Here is a 5,200-nt window from a genome sequence, read left to right as displayed (position 1 = left end):
GAGCAGTTCAACAAGTGGGAAGAGGGGAGGGAGGCAATAGAGACCAATTGCCTGAACTCCAGCATACACAGATACCTTTTTGCGATGCTGATTAATATACATTATCCTAAAAACAACATAAAAAAAAGAAAACTCATTAGTATACCAGAAGAATCACATTACAAGATTGATTTTAACTTAATGTGTTTCTTGATTTTTCAGATATTGTATATATTTTTTTAGAAACACATTTTGTGTTCTATGGGGAAAAATATATTACATGTAATATATATTATATGTACTCAAATATGTAAAAAAAAAAAAGACATTATGGAGCTGTAATTTTAATACCGCAATATTTTTGCTCATGGTTATTATACCTTCAGAATCTAATATCTTGCCATGCCTAATCCCATTCAACCCGGATGGAAGTTAAGCAAGTGAGCCACTCTGCAAGTCAATGGCAAATAATGCACCTGAATGAACATGGTGAGGAAAAAAGAAAACATTTACAAGAGTTGCGAACAGCTATTAAGGCCGCTCACAACCCGGACCACTTTAGGGAATTGGCACAAAGGAAGTGTATTTTTATTTATGTATTTATTTATTTATTGGCACAGTAAACCTTAAATATGGTTAATTTTTTTTTTTTTTGGCAAGACATTAAGGGATTTCAGCATCTACGGTCTATATCAGGGGTGGCCAACCCGCGGCTTGCGAGCCGCATGCGGCTCTTTGGCTGGTTGAATGCGGCTCCCGGGCTTGCACATGACAAGCATCGAAAACGCCTCAGCAGTGGCGCTGCCATTCAAAAAACGGCGCAAAGAACAGCAGAATTTACGATGTCAGCCTGTCATCAATCCCGTTACTTGATTTACATACAGGGCAACCAGTCAGATGACAACTGAATTTCGACCTTTTGGTCATCGCTCATGCGCAAACAATGGTGCTAAGCGCTAAGCTCGTCAGGAAATTAAGTCTGATTTTAAGGCAGGGGTGCCCAATATGTCGATCGTGATTGACCAGCAGACTGGTCCTAAATTGACCGCGAGGGGTGGGAGGAGAAAATGGCGGGAAAAAAAGATTTGTGTGTCTGTGTGTTTCGGTTTCGGTCATATTCCGGCTGTACCTCATCGTGGCGTGCGTGTGCGCGTGTGTATGTATATGCTTGCACGTGAGACCCGATCGCGGGAGGTTGGTCGCTTCAAAAGACGATCTTCGGTCAAAAACGTTTTGCCCTATGTGGCAAGCTGACCCGAGTAATAAGTAACTGCTGCAACTGTGCCTGTTTTGAGTGGCAACAACGGAATACAACCTCGATTTGAAGAGGATTGTTCAAGAGAAGGAATGCCAGAAGTCCCTGCACCAAGGCGCGAAGCAACATGCCTAGTAAGAGAAAAACGTTATTATATTTTTGTTTGTGGACTTGGTTGAACTGAGATTTGTGTGTGTGAGACAGTGCACACAATATTCATTGTTGAAAATGACTGGCCTGTGGTACCGTAGGAGTCCATTTCTGTCATTATCATGGTGTGTGACATTTACAATCAATCTCGTTGAGCAGAGGTCTGTGTGTGTGCGTGCGTGCGAGAGGAAGGGATGGGGTGATGTTGATGTGTGCCCATGTGTATGATGTGGCTCTTTGCAGTAATGCAGTAAAAAAAAATTGCCTCTTAGGCTCTGACTGGTTGGCCACCCTTGGTCATCATCAAAGGTTTCAGAGAATCTGGAGGAATCACTGCGTATAAGCAGCAAAGCCGAAAACAAACATTGAATGGCCTTTGATCCCTCAGGCGGCACTGCATCAAAAACCAACATCAATGTATTAAGAATATCAGTTCGCAACATCCATAAGTGCAGCTTAAAGCTGTATTACGCAAAGCAAAAGTCATTTATCAACAACCAGAAATGCCACCAGCTTCTCTGGGCCGAGGTCATCTAAAATGGACTGATGCAAAGTGGAAAAGTGTTCTGTGGTCTGACAAGTCCACATGACAAATTGTTTTTTGAAATTGTGAATGTCATGTCCTCTGGGCCAAAGAGGAAATGAACCATCCGAACTGTTGTGTACCGTATTTTCCGCACTATAGGGCACACCAAAAAGTCTTCCATTTTCTTAAAAGCTCACAGAGGGCCTTAAAACCCGGTGCGTCTTGTGTATGGTCATTACGGTAATATGTTGACCCAAGATGGCTCCTTGCTGGAGACATGCTCACAATGTTATAACTTGCTGTTGGTTCAGTGAACTGTGTCACTGCTTTATTAAATAAATTTTTGTTGCGGCTCCGAAAAAAGGAGAGCTGTGGTGTTTTTTTTTTTTTTTAAACAGTCTCAACAAATGCAGGTACATCTTTGTCCGTCTCCGTGCATTCAAGTCTTCAGTTCGACTCGAGAGGCGTTCAAGACAATTTGGCATTGTCTGAGGGAATTAAGCACAAATAACCACATTGTGCACATCCGTTGCTTCGGAATAAAAGAGTGTGGGTACTTGACAGGCCTGCCTGCCGCCGATGCTATCCCCTACTGAAAACGTGTAGCAAATTATGAAGAGTTGGAGACACTGGACTATTGTACAGCTGAAGCTGTACATCAACCATGAATCTAAAAGAATTTCACCTACAAAGTTTCAACAATTAGATTCCCCAGTTTCTAAAAGTTAATTGAAGAGTCCAAAAAAGACCTGATAGGACTCCTCCTTTAGCTCGACGGCAAACCTTACTGCCGGTGTACATCAGCGGGTCTGGGGGTTGCCGCCACGACAAGCACCAACCACTTCACAGCCACAACTCCGATGAGCTGCCTCAACAATAGACGTGCGGAACATGGTCCACTTAGGCTCAATGTCCAGCACCTGTCCCGGGGCATGAGCAAAGCTCTGCCGAAGGTGGGAGTTGAAACTCTTTCTGACAGGGGATCTGCCAGTTGCTCCCACCAAACTCTCACAATACGTTTGGGTCTGCCAGGTCGGACTGGCATCTTCCCCCAGCATCATAGGCAACTCACCACTCCATGGTGAATAGTTAAGAGCTCCTCACCTCTCTTCACCCGAGTGTCCAAAACATGCAGCCGCAAATCCGATAATACAAACACAACATGGATCATTAAAGTGCGGCCAAGTGTCCTGGTGCCAAGTCCACATATAGACACCTGAATGAACATGGCATGTTTTTTTTTCTGCGTTCAAAGTTGTGTGGCAGACACCTTCAGCTAATTCTGTGCCACCTCCAGCCAGACCGATTAATCTCGCTCAATGCAGCGTAAAGCTCCAGCTGTGCTGATTAAGCAATGTATGTCCCTCTGCAGTTGCAGTGTTACACCACTATTGAGGCGCTATATCAACAGCATTGCAGCAGAAACACCTGAAGCAACCACTGAAGAAGAAACAGATTGAATCGTGGTTTGTTTGTCCCGCTAGTCTGTGCTTTTTTTTTTTTTGCATCCAAGCATGTCGTGTTTATCAAAAAATAAGTTTCCTTCGTGTCAAAGTAACGTTTGATTTTTAGCATTGCAGATATGGCAGGGAAAATCAGCCACTTTTTGAAAGGCGACCCCGCAAGGAGGAAAGTCAAGCGCACAGGTGAGACAGAGAATTTAACATAATGTGTAGTTAAAAGGTACTAAATCATGACGTTGACAACATGCTGGAAATGTGGCATGAAATCCTGGTGATAAGGAGGGTCAGAAGTCAGGACAGGATGAATCAGTGAGGCGAGGGTATATAAATCCGTTTACAATTGGAAACAATACAAAGCAAACGCGTAGGTGATTAAAACATTTTCTTTGATTCCTCTTTGCATATCCCCTCAAAAACAAACGAGCCAGTGGCTTTGACAAGCAGTGGCTAAGTCAATTTACTTGCTTCAGGCATACTGAGGAAGGCATGCACTGTAATTTATGCCAAAAGCACTGTGCCCCAACACAGCCATCAACCAACTACAGGCTGGAACCAAGAAATGAGGTGACGGTCATTCACAAAGCAGCAGAAGGGGCGGAAATTTATATTAAAGCTGGTAGTACCTAAAAACACTCAACTAATAAAGTTACAAAAACTAAAATAGAGTTTAGACGGACAGCTTAAGTTTTTTTTTTTTCGTTTTGCGTTTTTTTTTTTGTTCGGAGGACACTGCAGCATGCTATTGCAGCATAGGTGGACATCGACCATTTATATTAAAGCTGGTAGTACCTAAAAACACTCAACTAATAAAGTTACAAAAACTAAAATAGAGTTTAGACGGACAGCTTAAGTTTTTTTTTTTTCGTTTTGCGTTTTTTTTTTTGTTCGGAGGACACTGCAGCATGCTATTGCAGCATAGGTGGACATCGACCACAGAGCACTTGAAGCCTGTTACAAAATAATCAATTAGTGTCTCAAACAAAATTGGCCCCACGGGACAAGCTATGAGCCAATCATTCTCCTATGCAAATTTTAATAAATGAATGTTTTATTATGATAATAGTCATATTCTTATTGGAACTCTTAAAGTATGTTTCCTGTGAAAGAAAGTGAGTTGAAATTAAAGAATACATGCAGGTCATGGCACATGGTCAGGATGTTAGCACCTCTGCATCAATTTGAGCCAGGAAACCCCCTGCATGATGTTTGTTGTAGCTCAAGGGTGCCCAACCTTTTTTGACCGAAGATCGACTTTTGAAGCGACCAACCCGATCGCGTGCATGCCATGATGAGCAACAGCTGAAACGGCCCCGAAAATGAACGAAACCAAAACCTACAGACACACAAATCTCTCCGCCACCCCACCCCATTTCCCCTTTGCGATCGACTTGGGACCAGTCTGGGAGCTACCGGTTGATTGCGATCGACGTAATGGGCACCCCTATTGTAGACAACCCGTGACGAGCACAGAAGTCCAACAACAGAACACTACTCAAGTTTTGACCGTGGGGGAGGTCCTCCCAATCCAATCATGCCATTCCATGCCTCCCTGTCATTGCCCACGTGAGCATTGAATGATAACAACAGTCAGGGTGCGCGCACGCACGCACGCACGCACACGCACACACTTCTCTCTATATATTTTACATATATACAAAGATGCTTGTGGAGGCTCTCAGTCGTACAGGAAAGTTCCATCGTAGAAAGGGTTCCGTCAGTCGTCATCTGTACTTGTAGGTAAAAAAACAAAAAACCAAAAAAAAAAAAAAAAACCCACAAAAAAAAAAACAACAAACAAAAAAGGAGGTTTCGCTTCTCTCACAGAAG

The sequence above is a fragment of the Hippocampus comes genome, unplaced genomic scaffold, assembly GCF_001891065.2.
Source record: "Hippocampus comes isolate QL1 unplaced genomic scaffold, H_comes_QL1_v1.1 scaffold297, whole genome shotgun sequence".
Lineage (NCBI taxonomy): Eukaryota > Metazoa > Chordata > Actinopteri > Syngnathiformes > Syngnathidae > Hippocampus > Hippocampus comes.
This window is presented reverse-complemented; position numbering follows the sequence as displayed.